The sequence below is a fragment of the Coregonus clupeaformis genome, unplaced genomic scaffold (genome assembly GCF_020615455.1).
Source record: "Coregonus clupeaformis isolate EN_2021a unplaced genomic scaffold, ASM2061545v1 scaf0584, whole genome shotgun sequence".
NCBI lineage: Eukaryota > Metazoa > Chordata > Actinopteri > Salmoniformes > Salmonidae > Coregonus > Coregonus clupeaformis.
Genome location: NW_025534039.1, coordinates 130,025 through 154,966, shown reverse-complemented (window position 1 = coordinate 154,966; position 24,942 = coordinate 130,025). Strand labels below are relative to the sequence as shown.

The following is a 24,942-nucleotide window of genomic DNA, read 5'->3' as shown; positions in this document are numbered from 1 at the left end:
TGTGTTTTTTGTCAAATGTTCAGTGTAACCCGTTAAAAAAGTAGGCCTTGTGCATAGAGTTGTATGATTTGTTAAACTTTTTTAAATTTTTAAACTAAAAATGGTTTTTGTTTGGCATACAATTGTAAAGTGAAAGTCTGAGTCTCAGCGTAATTCCGTTACCGTTGAATTGCCCAGAGACAGTAAACCTAGGCTAGAACAAGGACAGTTGAATATTTTACCTTACTGAGGTGATGTAGATAGAATAAAGTAATTTTCTACTCTATTCTTGCTAACACTGTTCTTTCTAAACAAGTCTGCTCTCAGCTTGAAATATACTTGATCATAGGAGATTTGATGTGTAATGTAATAAGCAGTACCGTAATTCAAAGAACAGCGCCACAGGAGCTGCTGAGGGGGAGGACGGCTCATAATAATGGCTGGAGTGAATGGAATGGCATCAAACACATGGAAACCATTTATTCCATTATTCCAAGATGTGAAAGTCGCAGGAGGGCATGAGATAAAGGAGTGTGTAGTTTCGGTGGAAAAAGCTGTGGGGTGCCCATGTTGCTGGGGATCAGAAATGTCCGTTTATTGCTATGGTCATTAATTGTCCCACACAAATGGAATGGAAATCCCAGAATATTGATTTGGTAGTAGCAGCAGCAGAGATTGTAGTGCAGGGGGTTTGAGAGAACGGGTTCCATCCAGGATCTGTTAGAGCTTCTTTTGCGAACAAAATGTGCGATTCACACTCCGACCTGTGAAATGCAAATACACAACTACAGCGTCTAGTCTGCCGGAAAATCACACGAAGAAGAAGAAGTAAACAGTGACCAAGAACAGTTTCCAGGTTAGAGTTGACACCCTGGAACTCAAGATATGACTAATTGAACTGCACAGTATCACACACTTACCACATGTAGTCTTTAATTCGCATTGAGACAAGACGTTGTCGATAGATGTTATATATGTAACGCTAGATACTAACGTTTGCTAAAAATGGCTAACTGTATCGGTTTTTCACACTCAAATAGCCTCCATAATGGAGGTGCTGGCGAATGCAGCCGTGGCAGAAATGTAAACTCGTAGACGACGACTATGCAGTGTTTCGTTTGGAAAGAACTCAAACCCAGAAAGAAAACAGTACATTGCGTAGGAAACTACAGCTACTGGAACTGAAGGTCACGGCGCACAGAGAGGACAATGCGAGAGCGCGGCCTCGCCAGTCGTCCCAGTAGTGTCAAGATCCTTGCGACCGATACAGAGGAATAGCAAGAGGTACATTTTGCAGAAGGCCGAGGCTGCGCGGCCTGTCGCGTCCTGCACATGTGTTCAGATATGAGGGCGGTCCAGCTGCGACATCATCTCTCAGAGAGGACCGTAGGGTCTCTATGTTGCCACCTACTGATATGTAAGTCAATCTCTCAATGCAGTGCATCGCTAGGAAACGTAGGGGTTTCGAAAAGGAGTGGACATTTCTGAAAGGAACCATATAAGAGAGGTGGGGTTTTCTAAAGGTGCCACTCAAGACGTCGTTTGGGTTATCGGACGTTAGTCATGGTCTGCAGAGATGACAGTAAGGAATTTCAGTTATGCAAAAATGATATGTATATTGTGAGCTGTGTCTTTGAACGTTACCTACCGGTAGCCAAGTATGTAACCTTAAGTTTTTCGTAAATGCAAATCAAATTTGTCACATACGCCGAATATAATTGAAATATCAAGTCATGGCGGTTCTAGTAGTTATGGAATTCCAGCGCTTCTAGTGTTAAGACTCCATTCGAGATCCCCACTTTTTTATATGCTACCTTTTGAAATCCCCACTTCTTCTTATATGGTTCCTTTCGAAACATCCACTACTTTAGACACCACCACTTTTCTTGAGGGATGACTGCTCTGAGAGATGACCTCGCAACTGGACCCTATTGAGATGTGTTGCCAAGAATTGGGTCTTGGGCAGTTTTTGGATATTATGCAATAATTCCCTTGATTAATTATCTAACTTTCTTGCTCAAAGACACTCATTCTTACCAGATTCTTGATTTACTGCATTTCCTATTATTTAGGCAATGAAAACAATGTGATACATAGAACATAATACATCAATCAATAAATAGTATATCAAGAAGTTATGAGAAGTGTTACCTTATGTCCTTGCACAATTCTAGACAGTGTCAATAGTGTACACTATAGCATTGACAGTAGCTAACAAACCACCTCTTTTCCCCCCAATCACTCTCTCAGGTGATGGACATCTCACTGGAGACCACAGGAGCTTTGTAAGCCAGTGGGACACAATACATTGAGAGATGACCAACCAATCACTTTTGATGAGGGGAAGTGGAACCTCAACCCAGCATGTTATCTTGATAGAGGTTAGTTTAATAATGTTGCATAAAACTTGTGCTACTTTGTAAATCAAATGTAGCCTGTTTATTTCAGAAAGGCTCCCTCAGCTATTCACTTGCTTACATGTACATCCTTATTTATCTGCCATAGGGGAGCTTTATGAGACTTCCCTACAACATTGTTATACAATTTAACTCATGTACTGATAATAACCTCCTCTCTCTCTTGTGTCAGTCTGCAGATACAGAGGCTGCAGGTCCTGGAGTCAAGCAGGAGAGGTCTGAAGGAGAGGAGGACCCACGGCACAGCAGAGACATTCAGACTGGAGCGGCTGGAGCGTCCCCTGAAGCCACAGAGGACCCCACCACCGCCCCCAGTGCAGCCCAGGACCCAACGCAGAAGCACGGAGGTCAGTGGAGCGCCGAACGCCGTCCTCAAGTCAGAGACCGACACCGAGACTTTAACGGGACTGGGACAACTTGGCTGTCCTCTTGCTCCCCGCTCAGAGTATTTACTTTATGGTAACAGGAGGACGGTTCTGTCCCATCAGGATTCAAGTGACCTGTTACAGACTCAGAATGACCCGTCCCTGTTCATACGCTACAGAGACAGAAATGATACCTGGTGACAAGCCTTTGGTCTTGGATACACAGACTAATCCAATAAGAGGGGACTGGAACCAGTACAGTAGTAGTGTATACTCTGAAGGGTTCCTAGATAAGAAAGGGGAGGGTCTGGTTGTAGATGAGGTGACTGTGAAAGTGGAAGGCGATGCTCCTCCTACATGGAATGCAGACCAGACTCACTTAGGAGAAGGACACTCACAGGGCAACACCAGTGACTACAGGGAAAGCTTTGAGACAAATATAAATGTCGCGACCCTCTCCCCTTTACACGCGTTCGGGATCGCGACCCAGAGTCCACGTCGATGGGGCCTTCCGATTTACACGGCCGCGTCCTTTTCGATCAGGTGTTGATCTCAAACGACACGGCTAGAGCCCAGGCTCAGGGAGGGGGAGCCACATCAGAAAATAGTAAAGAGAAACGGTTCCTCTGCATGTTCTGTAACAAAGGCTTCAGCTGCCCCCAGAAGGTGGAGATCCACCAGAGGGTCCATACAGGGGAGAAATCCTTCAGCTGTACCCAGTGTCACATGCACTTCACCAAGGCTGGCAACCTGAAGAGGCACCATAGGGTCCACACAGGGGGAGAAACCCCTTTAGCTGTGGCCAGTGTCACATGTGCTTCGCCCAGGCTGGTGACCTGAAGAGGCACCAGAGGGTCCACACAGGGGAGAAACCCTTCAGCTGTACCCAGTGTCACATGCGTTTTACCCAGGCTGGTGACCTGAAGAGGCACCAGAGGGTCCACATGGGAGAGAGGCCGTTCGCCAGTACGCACTGTGGGAAGAGGTTCTCAGAGAGGAGATACCACAGGATGCATCAGCAGAAAAACCATTCCACTCTATAACATAGAAAGTAAACTTTCCACTCGTTAGACATTTAGATTAAACCCTGCATTAAAGGTAAAGATACAATTTCGTTGTTGTCAGCAGAAAATATCCACAGATGCATTTGGAATAATGAGAGTAACAGATTTCAGTGTTGAATGTTCCTGGGTAGAATATTGCATCCAGACATTGTGTGGAACACCTTCCTAATATTGAGTCTACCCCCTTTTGCCCTCAGAACAGCCTCAATTCGTCGGGGCATGGACTCTACAAGGTGTCGAAAGCATTCCACGGGAATGCTGGCCCATGTTGACTCCTATGCTTCCCACAGTTGTCAAGTTGGCTGGATGTCCTTTGGGTGGTGGAACATTCTTGATACATGTAAACTGTTGAGCGAGAAAACCCCAGCAGCGTTGCAGTTCTTAATACACTCAAACCGGCGTGCCTGGCACCTACTACCATACCCCGTTCAAGGGCACTTCAATCTTTTGTCTTGCCCATTCACCCTCTGAATGGTACACATACACAATCCATGTCTCAGTTGTCTCAAGGCTTAAAAATAATTATTTAACCTGTCTCCTCCCCTTCATCTACACTGATTGAAGTGGATTAAACAAGTGACATCAATAAGGGATCATAGCTTTCACCTGGATTCACCTGGTCAGTCTGTCATGGAAAGTACACTAATGTTGTGTTCACTCAGTGTATGTCCACCACGATGGTTTTAACAACAACAAGGCAACAGTAAACATGTCTAGACAGGGGATGTGCTTGTTCAAAGTTTGGAATTTCAGTTGACTGCTATGAGCCCTCTTGGGCCAATCAGTGTAATTATGTAAATGCCAGGGCCCGGTTTCCCAAAATGGTTCTAACGATGAAAAGGCTGAGAGAGGAGAGGAGAAAAATGCCCGTCACCTGATTAGTTCAGCCACTTACTAAGATAACTAGCAAGTTAAACTTAGGGGTTGCGTTAACGCATAATTCGGTGTTTTACACGCAGGGAAAAAACAAATAAATTGTTTTGTAAACGCATATCTAAAATGCTTCTAATTGTAATTTCTGCTCGGCATCAGACTAATATTGTGCTTCAGTTGCACTTCTCTCCTCGGATGAGAATTCACCAACGGGCATTCTATCAGCAGACAGCTTTTCTCGGTGTAGCCAGCTTACTTTCCTCCGGTAAAATGCAAGATTAACTTTACGCAAAACATTAGGAAATGTAGCTGGCTACATTCTTTCCATGATAAACATTAGAAAGATGATGGCCATGCATCGCTTTTGCAAAAAAAAGACCTTGCTTTTTCATTGTAAGTTAATTTATTTGTGCGGCTGCCAGCCAAATAGCTTTGCACTTCTGTTGTCATCTGATGAAAATGAAGCTATTTTCTGCCGAATTTGTTTCACTAATGTATTTTTTGTGAAGGAAAACTATAGTTGCACATCCCTGATCACACTATCAAAGCAAAAAAAACACTGACTTTCAATATAAAACGTGACCCCTGTCTACACAGCTGGACTCACCTGCTCCCACTTTCTCCTGTTGTGCTATTTGCAAACCAACTGTTCTGGGGAACTGCGGTAAGCTTCATAATGTAAAATAATGTGACCGGTCTAGTGAAGAACGCAATCTGCTTTATCTCCTAACGTATTGCACAAGTTGACTGCATGCATTTACTAAAGTAGCTACAAATATAAAAATGTATTGAAAAACTGCAAATAAATAGTTTATACGGTATTGAAAAACCATCCTGTGGCTATTTCCAAATACCCCAGTATACATGGTTTACATCCCAAGCCTAGTTCCTAATGTTTTGACACTCTGTGCATAAGGCATATACTGTATAAGCCTAAAAAGTCTGTTACTGTTACGTGAATTATTTAACAAACTATTTCAGTGTCTCTGTGCGTCTCCCAAAAGGTTGTAAGTCTTTTGGGATTTAAGTAACGCCAGAGCCCCGGTCTGCATAGTCAGAGATATTTATTCATTGAGAATTCTGCCATCACAATTTCAGAGTCCATCTTTTATACTCATACGTCATACAAAAACAAATCCCTCCCCCTCTGTAGGCGGGCTGTAGTTTTCCACTCTAAAACTGCTCTACTGACCATCAGTTCACACACACACACATATACACACATGCATACACACACACACACACACACACACACACACATCCTACTCCCTGCATTACTCAGTTATTGCCGTTCTCACAATATTCTGCACCATGTTTTCATAACAGTTTCTCCCCTCCCTAAATTGGGAGGCCTCTTTATCTTAGTTTCTCAGTTGTCTTTGTTGTCTGGCCTAACTCTTACTCACATTGCTAAATAGTGGCTCAATGCCATAGCCTTTACTGGTCCTACACTCACACATTTCTAACACATCATACACAGTTTCAGGGTGTAATAATTAGTCATTAATAATTAATCTATCAATTCCACCCTTTGACTAAATATTACACACATACAAAATATATGTTGTTATAGAAATTAATCACATTCATTGAAGTATATAGGTTGGTTTGCATATAAAAACATTACAGGTTCATCAGGGTTACCCCATGATTAAAAGCGTAACGTTACTTTTTAGCAATGGTAACTAGTACATCATACTTAAAACAAGACTTTAATACACAAAATATCATTACAATAACTTTTAAACTAGAGATTTATAGTTCTAGGAAAACATCCAGTCTCAAACTATCTGGATCGTCGTCGTCCTCCACCAAGCCTGGTAGGTCATATCCTTCATTCCTTAGGTCGGAGTCCGGGATTGGGCCGTATCTCACCATCTGTTGGGAAACCGCCTACTCCATCGCCTTGCTCACCAACCCTCGGACACAGGGAATAAGACAACATCCACAAAGAACGAGTATACCCATAGAAGCTATAACTGCACCCAGAATAGTTACAACAATAGTTTTCCATTTACCAAATATGTTATCAAACCAACCGTTTATGGAGCTATCAATACCAGAGTTCTCAGCCAGTTCGTTCGCCAGGTGGTGAGTCCCTGAAGCGCTTTGGTCACGGACCCGTCGGTGCTGGGGGATGAAAGTACAGCACATAGATCCAAACAGAACACAAACTCCGCCCCGCTCAGCCAAAAGCATATCTGAAGCTATTCTATTCTGCCATGCCATTAAGCTAGTTGCCGCTGTCTGCTCAGCCAATCCCTTTATTGCATCACGAGTGTGGTTTAAAATCTTTGCTGGTTATGTAAATATAATTTATCCAATCTACGTTTTTATTAATTGTTGACCACCAGAAAATACTTGATTCAAACCCAGCTGCAATCTGATTCCTAGCTTTGAATTCTTCTGGAACCCCTCGAGGTACTCCTATCCCATCAATATATATCCTTTCATCAAAGGATCCCGGGAGGAGGTCCCGCTTTCTACGTGACAAACTCACCAGTCTCTGACACCGTTTGATTGTTGTGCGTATGTAGGTGAGTTCACAATCTGTTATCACCACACAACCACCAGATGTCAGCACAGGCCTGGTTTTGGTTCCCTAAAATCCTCTGGCTGCAACAAAGAGGAGAGATTAGTCATGGTCTCTTTAGTTGTGACATTCTCTGTGTGGGAGCAGGAGCTAAGATGCCCTACCCTGTATCCTATCTTTACTAGTCCTAGAAAAACAATAATAAGAATCCCCTGAGACTTCAAACGGAGGCAACCTAGGTCGGGTGACTTTGTTATCGGGGGGGATACAGATAGTGCGAAGTTACTAACAAGACTCCTTCACCACATTCCCAGGTGGCTTGAACAATTTAATCATGGAGGATAAACCTGACGGAGAGTTAAAGCCTGTCAAGGGGAACGGAGTAGTTGTGAACCTTGGTTTGGCTGTCCCACAGGCATAACAGTCCTCTTTAGACATAGTTATTGCCGTATACTGAATCCATTCCAACCACAGGTTAGGATCTCTATACCCCGTCTCCACCTGTACAACTTCCTTCAGGTCTATCAGTTTGCACTATCTTCACCACAGCCCCGGTCTCACTACCTCCCTCAGAGAGGTTTACTCTATAGGGGTGCCCCAGTTGAAGAGGATATCTCACTTGTCAGGTCTGTAACCTGTTTTAGCATAATTCGGACTTTCAGACAGTACCTACCCTTATATGGGTCGCACTGCCATTTCTGATAATTCCCTACTTTCACAATACTCCACCTGTCCTTAAACTGTGTATGGAGATTGACATATCCCCCCGGCTCGGTTGAGCAACTCACATAGTCCCAGGATGTACATGGTGACATACATATATATCTCCCATCCTTTACGATACTACCAGCCAGTAGTCCCCAACTCCCCAACTGGTCCGTAAAGACCTCAAAAGGTGATGTCCTTCCCTACAGTCCCTAGTACTTCCCCTTTCCCTACGTCTAGCTGTCTCCTATGCCTTCGTAGAGACTGTGCTCAGGTATTATTTTATCAACTTGTGTTTGGTTAACTACTACTTCTGGCGGATCAGGAGGGTTTGAGTGTGTTAGGAATATGGCCCCCACAATCAGACAGCTACCTACCGTCAGGAGACCTGTGAATCCCCACCCTCGCCCTGAGAACATGTCAGACGCCAGAGGCCAACCCATTGCTTTACCTTCTACGAACTCACAGGGATGATCAGACAGGGTAAGGAATCTTCGTTAAGGAGCCAACCCCCGAGCCCTAGTGGTGATCGGGTTCTTTCTCCTAACTCTGTGTTTGTTCGTCAGGTGTAGCTGGGTTTACCTTTTTGCAGTGTGTGACATGCACCCAGGTGGATCTTTCGGCGATTCTTACAGCGAAGGCCGTCACCAACAGGACCTGATATAGACCTTCCCAACGGGGCTGCTTCCAGTTTTTCTTCTTTAAGGATTGGATCCACACCCAGTCACCTGGTTGGATGGAGTGGGTTACCTTCTCCTTTAGTTCACCTGTGGGGCACAAAACCTCTGACATACAGGTGTGGTTAATCAAACTACCTTCTCACGTGTTCTGCTAGGGTGCTCTCTAGTTCTATGTCTGCCTGTCTGGTCCTGCCAACTGTGGCATTCTGTAAGGTCTTCCAAACACTTTCTCAAAGGGGGATAACCCATCTTTATCTGGGGTTACTCTAAATTTCTTCCCTTCACTCCGTGATAACTCTATAAAATCAATTTCCAATTGCTGGAAAGGGTACTTAGCCGGAGGATACTCACCCTGAGGTGCCCTTTATCTGCCCTGGTGATTATTTTGAGCACAGATAACACATCTTGAACAAAAGTTTTTTATTTTTATTTTTTTATAAATAATTAGTAATCCCATATGCAACAAAGTGTTGTCTAATCTGCTCTACCATCCATCCCTCCTTTTGACACATGTCACTGCCCATGTGTCAATATTACCACCTACCTAAACAATCACTTAGGTAAAATTGGTAATTTATCATCCAATTGCCATCCCTTATTTTTATAAATTTTTTTAGACTGTCCCTTGCTTCTTTATTGCTCCTATCTTCCTCATCTCATTACTAAATAAATTATCTAGGTAATAGCTGTTTCGCATTAGATTGTGCCTTCCTCTGATTACTGCAGCTCATTGCATTAATTTAGTTTCAAATACCAACTTGTTGTTTATTAAAGCATACTAAAAATGAAATTTAAATGACAACATTTGATAATACCTCCAATTTACTTCTATCCCGTAATAGTAATCCAAGATTAGTACAATTGACTAGCAACAGGTATCCCTCATTCAGGGAAAGCTCTCTCTCTCTTCTGTTATTTTATGGTTCAAATCATATATATTATTACCAAATTATAATCTTCTTCACACTTTTTCACAGTATTATAAATTACCCTCAACTTGGTAAAATAAACTATCTTAAAGTCCTCCTCTCATGCCTTTAGAATTTACCAGTGTGGATGATTAATTAACACCAGAAAGTTAAAACAGAGTTCAGAGGCAATTGAAAGTATTCAACGAACTGTTCCATCCCATAGTATACCAAACATGACCATTATTCTAAATATTTCATAAATGTTACTTATCCCAAGTGTTCATTAAGTCCTCATGACATTCATTCTCATAAGAAATCATATATACCCCAAACTCAGCCAAAACCGAAAAACTCCATAAAATTCACTGTGCGTGCTCCTCCAAGACCTATCACCCTTGACCTGCTGAAAACCCCCCAAAATTGAAACAACAACCCTTTATAAACATCATACTAGGTGTGTTGTTTTTTATTTGAAAACCCCAATTAAAACAACAACCAAACAGCCAGGTCATGAGGACTCCTGATTTCTCTCTTCCCCTTCTGCCTACAGTTTCTTAACTGGTGCCCTTTCCTTGCACAGTAACTACACGGTTCCTCACATTCTCTAGCAAAATGTCCCGTTTGTCACAATTGTAACACTTCCACTCACTCCTGTCTCCACTATTACCATTTCCTTCTTGTCTGTCTTTGCTACCGTAACCTCTCTTCTCTCCTAGGTATTGACTAATGGTCTCACTGTCTCTAATTCAACACAAAAACCCCATCATCAAATGTACTCCCAGCAGAACTGAAAAAAACAAAACAGACTGTGATTTCCAGGACACTGCACCTTTGTTTCTGGCCTCACTATCTCCCCCGAGAATTGGCCCTCCCTCAAGGTCCCTCCCAATCTGCTCTTGGTAAACTGCAAACCTTTTATTGCTTCTGGTTTCATAGGGTAATGCTTCTGATATGGCCTATGATTAGATTTGGGTATCACCTGTACTGGAATTACCCCTTTTTATTAATCCTACGTCTGCTGGACCCCGGAACCACAAATTCTCTGGAACTTCTTTTAAGTCTGACTCCTGTTGTTCTGTCAACAGGTATTCCTCTCCTCAGCATCTGCTATTCTCATCTAAATGTACTATCTGTGGATGGGCTGTGTTCATCGCCACTCACAATATTGACCCAATCAGTGATCCTCTTACCCTTGGATACCCACTGGCCCATGTCTTTCCAGTCCTCTGCTGGCTCCTTTGCTAGGGACACATGTGGGGCTCCATCTTTCCCTGAACATTGGGGCCCTAGTTCCACCTCCACTGCTGCGTGAGTGTTGTCATAGTGAAACCATTTCAAGGCTATAGTCCTTTCTGTGGTTTTAAATAATGCTTCCTCATATATTGCATCTGGACCTGGGTGTTTGTTATACCAGAGAGTACAGTGTAGGTAATCAGGGGACATTTTAGTGGGGCCTGGTACTACATCATCAGCAAGTTCCATCAAGGTTCGGGGAATATCAGTTATTCCCCCTAACAAATCTTGGCTATACCAATAACATGGCTCCCCTTCCCCACAGACCACCATATTGTCTCTGACTATGTGTACTTTCATTCCTCCTCAGTGGAAATGACGGCCACATTCAATTTAGTCATTACATCACGTCCTAGTAAATTTACGGACACAGCTTAGATATCAGGATGGGTATGGTTGCCTCTCCTCCTGATTGGTCATGTTTTAGGGTTATTGGGGCTGATAACTCTTTCAATAAATTGATGACCAGAGGCAGATCACACTATGATTTTCTCCCCATCAATCCTGGACTCCATCTGGCTTGTCTGTTGCACAGATTGCTGTCCTGCAGGCTCCCATATCACAAAGGAATGTAATTTTCTTACCCATTACTGTCAATGTCAAATAAGGTTTCTGTTCCTGTTGAAGTGCTAAGTCAATAGTAGCCAATTCAAACACCTCACAATTTGGATCAAAGGGTTCCTTAGTCTTCCCCTCACTAGAGTCTACTATTTCTCCCTCAAAGGACTAGTCACGCCTTATCTTCCTCTTCCTCACGCTCAAAGCTGGGGGATGGACTTCTCTCTCTCTCTTCTCTCTTTCTCTCTTTTCCTCCGGTTTCCCTTCTTGCCCTCTCCTTTATGTTTGCAGCGGGAAAAGTTATGGCCTATCTTGCCACAGTATTTACACGGGGCCTCACATTCTTTGGCGAAGTGCCCTCCTTGTTACAGTTAAAGCCCCTATTCTCCCCGTGGCCTTCACTCTTTCCTGCCTTATCTCCTCTCTCTCCTAAGTTTCTAGTTCTACCCGCCATCTCTCCCAGAGTGGCAATTAGTTACTCTGCATCTTCCTCTTCTTTCTTGGCTCTGTCCTGTCTGTTATTCTGCTCATGATGGATTGCATGTCTCTCTGAGGGCTATTACACAATTCAGTTATTTTCCCAACATACTCTCCGTGATCGCCCATGGCAAAAGTGTCCTCTGGGCATCCCCTGAAACCCACTGCCCTCTAACGGCAGCCCAAACCTTACTATTCCTGTTTTGGGGGTGGGTCATTCCCCTTCTACCGCTCTGGCCACGTCCTCTGTGTTCATGGCCTGTCTGCTAAATGGCATATTATTATTATACTGTATACATCTAAGGTTGCTGGGGCCCCTTTCATTCCCCGCCAATAGATTAGGTAAGGCTATCCAGTGGGTACTGGCCCCCTCCTACTCTCTCTCTCTCTCACTGCTTCTTTCTCCTTTACACACCTTATGTATCTGTTTAAGCATGGATTCGAGTTTATCTGCGTCTAGACGTCCCTCAAAACCATACCTCTCCCTCCACCTGGTTACATAATGGAGATTTCTTCTATCCCTGGATTCCATTTTAATTACATCAAGTATTTCTCTTCCCCAGTAAATTCTGGGACCTCTTGTGAGATTTGCCCCATGGTTGGTACTGTTAAAAATCCCTTAGCCACCTCTACTATATAACAAGTCAATTTAACAAGTAATTCAAAACAGCTTCACACAACAACACCTTGAATCACCCCTTCCTGTATATGTAATCTTGACTAGTCCCCCCAGAATTATCTCATACTTTACAGAGGGATTTATCCCCACAATGTAATCTTGATAATTCCTGACAGTCTCATACAACAGGAATGGGTTCTTCCTCCTCTATACAACCACCTGGAATTATTCATAGATGTGACTTTTGAGCAAACATTAGGTCTCACACGTATACAACCTTATATGATTATTGGTTAACACCATCGGTAACCCAGAGTTTATAAGGCTCCAGAACGGATAGAGTTACAGCAAAATCTACAGTTGTTTGTGACTTTTGACTTTCTATTTCTCACACATGCTATTTTAATTCCTTCTGGTGTACTTTTTTGTATTTGTTTAACCCAGATTATTTGTTGACTGTTCTATAATCTCTTACAGGTTACATCCCATAGTGTACTTTTAATAGTTCCTTCTATTTCAACACCGGGTAGTTTCTTTTGGTAATGGCTTATTACCGTGATTCGGACTGGACCCACCAACAGGTTGACTAGTCCCCCCAGAATTATCTCCTACTCTCACGGAGGAATCTATCCCCACAATGTAATCTTGATAATTCCTGACAGTCCCCTACATTTCACTTAAAATGGCTACGCATTGATCAATTTGCTACTTTTCAATATTTTGGCAAGATGTCAAATCAATTTCACCAAGTAATGAATAAAGACTACTGACCTTATCCTTGCAGCCGAGGATTCAATGTAGGTTTGGATTCCGTCACCGTCTCTGTCATTAATCAGGTGTCCTCTGGCCTGTTTTAACCCTTAATGTCAAAGGGCAGGACTTTCTATTTCTGAATGTATCATTCGCCCGTCGACGGTTTTCGAGAGTTACCTGGAATGACAGAAACAGGGTATTGGAATCCGGCTCGAAGGACCAAGCTGTTACGTGAATTATTTAACAAACTATTTCAGTGTCTCTGTCGTCTCCCAAAAGGTTGTAAGTCTTTTGGGATTTAAGTAACGGCCAGAGTCCCGGTCTGCATAGTCAGAGATATTTATTCATTGAGAATTCTGCCATCACAATTTCAGAGTCCATCTTTTATACTCATACGTCATACAAAAAAAAAATCCCTCCCCTCTGTAGGCGGGCTGTAGTTTTCCACTCTAAAACTGCTCTACTGACCATCAGTTCACACACACACACATATACACACATGCTCACACACACACACACACACACACACATATCCTACTCCCTGCATTACTCAGTTATTGCCGTTCTCACAATATTCTGCACCATATTTTCATAACAGTTTCTCCCCTCCCTAAATTGGGAGGCCTCTTTATCTTAGTTTCTCAGTTGTCTGGCCTAACTTACTCACATTGCTAAATAGTGGCTCAATGCCATAGCCTTTACTGGTCCTACACTCACACATTTCTAACACATTATACACAGTTTCAGGGTGTAATAATTAGTCATTAATAATTAATCTATCAGTTACATATTGTGTACTAATTCAAGGGTTTTTTTGTTATTTTTTACATTGTAGAATAATAGTGAAGATATCAAAAATTATGAAATAAAACATATGGAATCATGTAGTAACCAAAAAAGTGTTCAACAAATCAAAATATATTTTATATTTAAGATTCTTCAAATAGCCACCCTTTGCCTTGATGACAGCTTTGCACACTCTTGGCATTCTCTCAACCAGCTTCACCTGGAATGCTTTTCCAACAGTCTTGAAGGAGTTCCCACATATGCTGAGTACTTGTTGGCTGCTTTTCCCTTCACTCTGCGGACCGACTCATCCCAAACCAGCTCAATTGGGTTGAGGTCGGGGGATTGTGGAGGGCCAGGTCATCTGATGCAGCACTCCATCATTCTCCTTCTTGGTCAAATAGCCATTACACAGCCTAGAGGTGTGTTGGGTCATTGTCCTGTTGAAAAACAAATGATAGTCCCACTAAGCCCAAATCAGATGGGATGGCATATCGCTGCAGACTGCTGGTTAAGTGTGCCTTGAATTCTAAATAAATCACAGACAGAGTCACCAGCAAATCACCCCCCACACCATAACACCACCTCCTCCATGCTTTACGGTGGGAAATACACATGCAGAGATCATCCGTTCACCCACACCGCTCTCACAAAGACACGGCGGTTGGAACCAAAATATCAAATTTGGACTCCAGACCGAAGGACACATTTCCACCGGTCTAATGTTCATTGCTCGTGTTTCTTGGACCAAGCAAGTCTCTTCTTATTATTGGTATCCTTTAGTAGTGGTTTCTTTTGCAGCAATTTGACCATGAAGGCCTGATTCACTCAGTCTCCTCTGAACAGTTGATGTTGAGATGTGTCTGTTACTTCCAACTCCTGTGAAGCATTTATTTGGGCTGCAATTTCTGAGGCTGGTAACTCTAATGAACTTATAATCTGCAGCAGAGGTAACTCTGGGTCCTCATGAGAGCCAGTTTCGTCAATAGCGCTTGATGGCTTTTGTGACTGCACTTGAAGAAATGTTTCGTATTGACTGACCTTCATGTCTTAAAGTAATGATGGACTGTCATCTCTTTTGTTTATTTGAGCTGTTCTTGTCATAATATGGACTTGGTCTTTTACCAAATAGGGCTATCATCTGTATACCACCCACCTACCTTGTCACAACACAATTGATTGGCTCAAAAGCATTAAGAAGGAATGAAATTCCACAAATTAACTTTTAACAAGGCACACCTGTTAATTGAAAGGCATTCCAGGTGACTACCTCATGAAGCTGGTTGAGAGAATGCTAAGAGTGTGCAAAGCTGTCATCAAGGCAAAGGGTGGCTATATGATGAAACTCACTATTTTGGTTACTACATGATTCCATATGTATTTATTTCATAGTTTTGATGTCTTCACTATTAATCTACAATGTCGAAAATAGTAAAAATAAAGAAAAACCCTGGAATGAGTAGGTGTGTCTAAACTTTTGACTGGTACTGTATATGTGTGGTGTATTTAAAAATTGTTTATGTTTATTAATAAACACAAAATGGGACTTATCATTCTAATACTTTTTTTCTCATTGAGACTCTCTTTAGTATACATCACATCTGATCTCACCCCTATTCTGCATACACCCAGCAGCGCTTTATAACCATTATAGACTTACTAAATATACCTACATACCCACACACTAACAAACACCTACTGTACATGTCACAATAGTTCTTACCTACAACATCATATTTATGTCCACCATGATGGTTTTAACAACAATTAAGTCATTCTGTAACTACAGTATAGGACTCAAACATAGTGGGGATGGGTAAACACTCCATGTTGAAAGTGTGTTTATTATCTGTGTGTACGTACCTGAGGGAGTGTATGTCTGTGTAATCTGTATCACCTGTCTCTTCCAGGAGGAGGAGGGTCCAGAGGTGCTGCTGGTGAAGGAGGAGGGGTGTGAGGAGGGTCTGGGGAACCCTGAGGGGACCATGGTCATGGAGGACAACCAGACTACACCTCCTCCTGAACCCACAGAGGAACCAGCTGAGCAGCACAGGACCACACACAGTCTCACTGAGGTGAGTCCACTGTGAACTACTGTCTGAATGGTATTAGGTCAGGGCCCGTATCCACAAAGCCTCTCAGAGTAGGAGTGCTGATCTAGGATCAGTTTAGCCTTTTAGATCATAATGAATAAGACTATATAGACAGGTGGGGACCTGATCCTTGATCAGCACTTCTACTCTTAGACTCTTTGTGGATACGTCCCTGGGCATCTCAGAAAAGGTCCTAGGAATCCAGTTCAAACCTGTTTTAAGACTAAAACCACTCCCAGCTCAGAGTAGGTGTTAGGATGATGTTAAGACACTGCCCAGACAAAGTCTGAGCCAGGACTCATAAAAGTTTATCCGCTGATAATCACGACATCTTGAGGTACCGTAAAGGAAAGATAGTGATGACAGTCATTGGCATTGTCACAAATGATGGGGAATAACCAATCGCAATGAGGCCTCGCCAGCTGAACTCTATAGCAGTGGTTCCCAAACTGTGGGGAGGCAGGGTGGAATTTCAAAATTGGATAGTGCATAATCCGTTTTCCTCTTGTCATGTCAGTCATTGCATGTCCAGATCAACTAGCCCATGTCAGCTAACATTTCTTAGCCCATAGATTTGGTTGTAATGCCTGAGTCACTCAAATATCGCAGGATGTTCCCCAATGCTGGAAGGGTCTGAGGGAAACGGTTTGGGAACCCCTGCTCTATAGAACGTTTCAGACAACCACAATGAATGTGACTGTGAATGTTGCAATGGTAAAACGGTTGATATCATTTTCGCCTGACACCATCACTTCGCCTACTCTTAATTATTGCCCAATATGTTGGCATGCAGAGCCTTTTTTAAAAACCAATTATGATGGTTGTTAAAAGCAAAATGTTGACAATATTGCTGTTATATCAACACACTCGTCACTCCTTTTTAACAACTCTATATCGCTTTGGCACAGTAGGCACCAAGTCACTTGCCGATAATGTTTGCGTACAATGTTTTTACTAAAAGGTCTATCATTTTCATCGAACACAATCAAAGTTAACATAAGCTCCTAGATGCCTTCCAGTTGCTACAAAGGGATAACTTGAAAATAACATGATGTAGGAAATTAGATAATCAAAAGAAAAACGTGTTTATTTATTTAGCCTAGTGGTTATAAGTATTTAGGCATATCATGTGAATTAAGCCTCGTGGAAATCATTGTCAAAAGCGCAAGAGATACTGTTGCATGTAGGTCTAGATTATTTATGGTTTGATCATATAGAAATATTATTTTAACAATTCAAAAGCATTTTCATGTGCCACATGAACCACTGACTCGCTCCCTATTTACCCATTAGAGTAGGAGTAAAATGTCTCTATTCTCAGAACACAACCAATTTGTGGATACGGGCCCAGGTCTTTATTAATTTTGTCTTAAGTGTGGGCCCATGCCTTTAAAATTATCAAAGCTTTAAAGAGTGTCAAGTAATCAGATCAGCTAACACATTTGCTGCATAGTATCAGATCAACTAACATGTTTGCATAGTACTTATAGCAATGCCTTATTGCCCAATCAGAAGATGCTCCATAGCAGGGTGCTCATATCAGATTTCATGATCCAACATCCCTCTCACTCTGTATCTCTTACAGTCAGTAGACATGGAGGATGGGAAGCCTGATCTGCTGCTAGTCAAAGAGGAGACAATAGAAGATGGACCAGAGAGCATTGACCTGCTCAGTGGACTAAAGATGGGGGAGCAAGGTAAGGGAGAAATACATATACCTACATACAGTAATAGATCTTCAATGGGGAATGTTTTTTCTTCATTTTCTTCATTCATAACACACATTATAATGTATGAACTTGAATAGGTAATTGACTAAAAACTGCATATGTAGAGTTTTCTCTGCCATGTTTGTGAAGTCCATTTTGTAAACTCTTCCTGCAGGTGGTTGGCTGGAGGCTAACAGAAGAGACTGGGCGGCCATCTTGGATTCTCAGACCCAGACGGGTGCAGCCAAGAGCGCAGGGGACAACTTCACTGAGCAGGCCAGGACCAGAGGGGACACAGTGAAGGTCAGTGGATGGGACAGCGTCCTCAACTTTGGGCTGGAGAACAACACTAACCACAACCAGAAACAGACAGTCGAACACAAAACAACAACCAAACTTAGTCTCCATGACAACAGACTGGCTGAGACCAGGACGATGCATAGATTTGGTCTGCGGGGACGGGGAGGTGTCCGTATGCGTGGGAGAAAAAAAGACACAGACTCCGGCTAGCGATGGCCTCCGTCCTGCTCCTATAATTGTGATTCAGAGAGACTGATGGCGCCTCAGGTTAACCCCCTAACAGGTGCTGCCTTCAGCCTGCCTTCTATAGGATCTATCAACTGGAACATGGATCCTCGACAACACAGACACTCCTGGCCTTCGTCCCCTCACACTCTCCTAATGTTAAACCAGACCTCAGACAATGCCAGTGCCTCAACACTAAATGGCTACACAAGCCCATTGACAAATGACTGTAGTAGTAATGCTATCAGCAGATCTGGTGGCAAAGAGAAGCGCTTCCCACGTGTTCTTTCTGTGGGAAAGCCTTCCAGTTTCCCAAACAAATGAAGAGCCACCAGAGGATGCATACAGGGGAGAAACCATTTGTCTGCCACCTATGCCGGGCCAGTTTCTCCCACCCGTCCAACCTGAAGAGGCACCTGAGGGTCCACACAGGGGTGAAACCCTTCAACTGTACCCAGTGTCACATGCGCTTCTCCCAGGCTGGCCACCTGAAGAGGCACCAGAGGGTCCACACAGGGAGAAACCCTACAGCTGCCCCCAGTGTGAGAAGAGGTTCTCCACCAGCACCATCTGAAGATGCATCTGAAGATCCACACAGGAGAAAGGCCGTTCACCTGTACACACTGCGGGAAGAGGTTCTCAGAGAGGAGCTACCTCAGGATACACCAGCAAAATGCACACAGCCCATGAATAGATTATAGTGATATGTAGTATTAGCTAGTATAGTTTAAAGTGACTGTTACGGATACAGGTATCCTGTGTCTTTTTGTGTTTTTCCTCTCCTTCTGCCCTAATCACAGGTGTCCTGTATGTTCCTGATTGGTGGTCGTTGGGGTGTCTGCTGATTGCCAAGTTGGACCAATCAGTGAACATTCCTCTGCATTGCACCACCTGTTTCTGGTTTTTCAATCACACATCCCATTGTTTAAAAGCCGGTCAGTTGTGTTTGTTGAGAGAGACTATTTCCGTATGTGAGTATGGATACTGTGGTGTCCTGTGTTTTGTTTACTCACTAAGTTGCTGGTTCCTCTGTTTGGTAACTTTGTTAGACTACTTTTTCGTATGTGAGTATGGATACTGTGGTGTCCTGTGTTTTGTGTACTCACTAAGTTGCTGGTTACTCTGTTTGGTAACTTTGTGTGTTTCTGGGAAAAGGGGAATTTAAGCAAGTTGCCCTTGAGGCGTACATTACCCGTAGGAAAGAAAACTGTCTAAAAACACTAGTTAGACCTGAGCGGACCACCCACTGTATTTTTGTATGATTAGCAGTAGCTTAGCGGTTCTTGAGGCAGGCAAGATCAGTTTAGGGGGTGTTTTACACTATTGTTTCATTTCTTGGGTCCTGCTCAGCCCCTTTTTTCCCCAAACCTTTACCGTGTGTTCAACAATAAACCTTTATGTTTGACGGTAGTTTATGGTTGTCGTGTAGTTTTATTTCTCACTGTTCCATGTCACCCTTATAATTTGCATGAATTATGTTACGGGTCTCATGTCCATCCACCCTAGACGTTTAAAGCCATGGGGTTCGTAACAGTGACATGTAATGTAGTACTAGTTAGTTTGTAGTTAATTATGTTGGTTTTGGATGTAGTAGGAACTGGATGAGGAGAACTGAGGAAAGAATGAGTATGACGAGGCAGAGTAGATGATATGGTGATGGTTGGTTGCATGGTGTCTGTAAAAAAGCTTCACTGATGAAAAGTGAGAATCTTGTCTTGTTGTTTGATGCTGGTTTTATAATGAGGAAATTATAGTGCCTTAATTCATGTTTACTTGACATAAAGTAGTGAAGATGTGTGTAATGTAATGTTGAACCTTTTCCAAAGTATTTTAAAATGTATTTTATCAAAGTGAAGGTACCAGATTTACAGAAAAGGGTAGTGTTACCATATTGAGAAAAGTTATTCTACTTGTCACATGTATTGTTTGTGCAATTAAAGTACTGAACTTCATGTTGAGTGTGTGACCATAAAAAAAAAATACAGAATTGACTTTGTGCTGACTGACTTGGTTATTTTTGTATCATTGCAGGGACTGAGTTACCCTTATCTCAGTCAAACCAAAACAATGATACTTAATTACTGAATCAACACATGGATTTAAATGGTCCATATTGTTATGTACTTGAATCACAGTGTTAAAGATGGGCTATACACTACACTAAAGCACTACAGGTAGGCTTGACTGTGGTTAACATTTTATAATATCATGTCATGTTTCTGTAAGTACAGCAAAGAGTTTCTTATATAAACCGTTATGCTTTTCTGTTGAATTTGGTGAATATCTGCTCTGAATTAAGATGCAAAGATGTCTGCAGAAAGAATGAGGTGTCAGCTATGACATGGCACCTTGAGTTTGAAAAAAATCTATTTTGGTTATAAGTGAAGTCGATTTACATCCGGTAACGGAATTACATCAAGGGTCCCAGATCTGTACTATACAGAAATGCATAATTATGGATTTGAATGTTCATAGGTACACAAAGGTAGAAATATGCGATATCCACCTTCGCATATTTGGTTATCATTCTACACACTGGCTATTATTCTAATGCACCTACACAGTTGGTTGGTCCGAAACAGACAAAATCTAAACCAATCATATATGTCTACGTTTCACAAGTTTGGACATCACAGTTCAGTACTGTAAAGTAGATACAGTGCATTTGGAAAGTTTTCAGACCACTTAACCTTTTCCACATTTTTGTTACGTTACAGCCTTATTCTAAAATTGATGAAATAATTTTTTTCCTCATCAATCAACACAATACCCCCATAATTACGCGAAAACAGGTTTTTAGATTTTGCACATGTATAAACACTAAATGGCTTTTACATAAGTATTCAGACCCTTTGCTATGAGACTCGAAATTGAGCTAAGGTGCATCCTGTTTCCATTGATCATCCTTGAGATGTTTTTGGAGTCCACCAGTGGTAAATTCAATTGATTGGACATGATTTGGAAAGGCACACACCTGTCTATATAAGGTCCCATGATTTATTTTTATTTTTATGTATGCACTCACTAACTGTAAGTCACTCTGGATAAGAGCGTCTGCTAAATGACTAAAATGTCAAATGTAAATGTCCCACAGTTGACAGTGCATGTCAGAGCAAAAGCCAAGCCATGAGGTTGAAGGAATTGTCCGTAGAGCTCAGAGACGGATTCTGTAGAGGCTGGGGAAGGGTACCAAAACATGTCTGCAGCATTGAAGGTCCCCAAGAACACAGTGGCTTCCATCATTCTTAAATGGAAGAAGTTTGGAACCACCAAGACTCTTCCCTAGAGCTGGCCACCCGGCCAAACTGAGCAATCGATGGAGAATGGCCTCGGTCAGGAGGTGACCAAGAACCCGATGGTCACTCTGACAGAGCTCCAGAGTTCCTCTGTGGTGATGGGAGAACGTTCCAGAAGGACAACCATCTCTGCAGCACTCCACCAATGATGAAACCAAGATTGAAATCTTTGGCCTGAATACAAGCGTCACGTCTGGAGGAAACCTGGCACCATCCCTACGGTGAAGCATGGTGATGGCAGCATCATGCTGTGGGGATGTTTTTTCAGCGGCAGGGACTGAGAAACTAGTCAGGATCGAAGGAAAGATGAACAGAACAAAGTACAGAGAGGTCTTTGATGAAAACCTACTCCAGAGCGCTCAGGACCTCAGACTGGGGTGAAGGTTAACCTTCCAACAGGACAACTGCCCTACGCACACAGCCAAGACAATGCAGGAGTGGCTTCCGGACAAGTCTCTGAATGTCCTGAAAATAGCTGTGCAGCGACGGTCACCATCCAACCTGACAGAGCTTGAGAGGATCTGCAGAGAAGAATGGGAGAAACTCCCGAAATACAGGTGTGCCAAGCTTGTAACGTCATACCCAAGAAGACTCAAGGCTGTAATCGCTGCCAATGGTGCTTCAACAAAGTACTGAGTAAAGGGTCTGAATACTTATGTAAATGTCCTATTTCCGTTTTTTTTATAAATTTGGAAAATATATAAAATCCTGTTTTTGCTTTGTCATTATGGGGTATTGTGTGTAGACTGATGATGGGGAAAAAAACATCCATCCATTTTAGAATAAGGCTGTAACATAACAAAATGTGGAAAAGTCAAGGAGTCTGAATACTTTCCAAATGCACTGTATGCCTCAACACAATTCTATCTCGGGGATCTTCAGACAGTTCCTTGGTCTTCATGGTATAGTTTTTGCTCTGACATGCATTGTCAACTGTGGGACCTTATATAGACAGGTGTGTTTCTTTCTAAATCATGTCCAAACAATTGAATTGGCCACAGGTGGACTCCAGTCAAGTTGTAGTGACATCTCAAGGATGATGAAAGGAAATGGGATGCACCTGAGCCCAATTTGGAGTGTCAGCAAAGTAGTGTGAATACTTATATGAATGAAGTATTTCTGTATTTGAATTGTAATACATTTGCTCAAATTTCAAAAACAAGTTTTCACTTTGTCATTATGGAGTATTGTGTGTAGATGGGTGAGAAAAATATAGTTAATCCATTTTGAATTCAGGCTGTAACAACAAAATGTGGATTAAGTCAAGAGATATGAATACTTTCTGAAGACATTGAACATTTCCAGTACATGCACACAAAAAAGTTGGTCACATGGGGTGAGGTGTTGCTTTATTTGTTTTTTTGAAACCAGGTTTGCTGTTAACTTGCGCTATATGAGATGGAAGGAGTTCCCTTGCAATCATGGCTCTGTATCAGTGGAGGCTGCTGAGGGGAGGACGGCTCATAATAACGGCTGGAACGGAGCTAATGGAATGGCATCAAACACATAGAAACCATGTGTTTGATACCATTCCCCCTTATTCCATTCCAGCCATTACCACGAGCCCGTCCTCCCCAATTCAAGGTGCCACCAACCTCCTGTGCTCTGTATAATACTGTAGAGATGTCGGGACCAGTTTATTACTGGCCACCCATTCTAAAACTGACTGCAACTCAATGTTTAGGGTCCCTTTGTTTAGGGTTGCAGTGCTTTCACTAGCTGTGGTTGCTGACACGTATAGGGTTGAATCATCAGCATACATGGACACACAGGTTTTGTTTAATGCCAGTGGCAGGTCATTGGTAAAAAAAAATAATAGAGTAGCGGGCCGAGAGAGCTGCTCTGTGGTACACCACACTTTACATGTTTAACATTAGAGAAGGTTCTATTAAATAAAACCCTCTGTGTTCTATTAGATAAATAGCTCTGATTCCACAATATGGTAGAGGTTTAAAAAAGCCATAACAGGTTATGATCAATAATATCAAAGGCTGCACTGAAATCTAACAGTACATCTCCCACAATCTTCTTATTATCTAAGATTGAATCGTACTACACCGGCTCTGACGCTCGTCGGATGTGGCAGGGCTTGAAAACTATTACAGACTACAAAGTGAAGCACATCCGCGAGCTGCCCAGTGACACAAGCCTACCAGACGAGCTAAACCACTTCTATGCTCGCTTCGAGGCAAGCAACACTGAAGCATGCATGAGAGCACCAGCTGTTTCGGATGACTATGTGATCACGCTCTCCGTAGCCGATGTGAGTAAGACTTTTAAGCAGGTCAACATTCACAAGGCTGCAGGGCCAGACGGATTACCAGGACGTGTACTGCGAGCATGTGCTGACCAACTGGCAAGTATCTTCACTGACATTTTCAACACGTCCCTAACTGAGTCTTTAATACCAACATGTTTCAAGCAGACCACCATAGTCCCCGTGCCCAAGGACACTAAGATAACCTGCCTAAATGACTACCGACCCATAGCACTGACGTCTGTAGCCATGAAGTGCTTTGAAAGGCTGGTCATGGCTCACATCAACACCATTATCCCAGAAACCCTAGACCCACTCCAATTTGCATACCGCAGCCAACAGATCCACAGATGATGCAATCTCTATTGCACTCCACACTGCCCTTTCCCACCTGGACAAGAGGAACACCTACGTGAGAATGCTATTCATTGACTACAGCTCAGCGTTCAACACCATAGTGCCCTCAAAGCTCATCACTAAGCTAAGGATCCTGGGACTAAACACCTCCCTCTGCAACTGGATCCTGGACTTCCTGACGGGCCGCCCCCAGGTGGTAAGGGTAGGTAACAACACATCTGCCACGCTGATCCTCAACACGGGGGCCCCTCAGGGTGCGTGCTCAGTCCCCTCCTGTACTCCCTGTTCACCCATGACTGCATGGCCAGGCACGACTCCAACACCATCATTAAGTTTGCTGACGACACAACAGTGGTAGGCCTGATCATCGACAACGATGAGACAGCCTATAGGGAGGAGGGTCAGAGACCTGGCCGTGTGGTGCCAGGATAACAACCTCTCCCTCAACGTGACCAAGACAAAGGAGATGATTGTGGACTACGGAAAAAAGAGGACTGAGCACGCCCCATTCTCATCGACAGGGCTGTAGTGGAACAGGTTGAGAGCTTCCACATCACCAACGAACTATCATGGTCCAAACACACCAAGACAGTCGAGAAGAGGGCACGACAAAGCCTATTCCCCCTCAGGAGACTGAAAAGATTTGGCATGGGTCCTCAGATCCTCAAAAAGTTATACGCTGCACCATCGAG

General features: G+C 42.9%; 1 pseudogene; it reads left to right on the top strand.

The window, feature by feature from the left end:
* The first annotated feature begins 1,323 nt into the window (after window positions 1–1,323).
* Window positions 1,324–19,030, top strand: LOC123485144 (annotated as a pseudogene).
* Window positions 19,031–24,942: the final 5,912 nt, after the last annotated feature.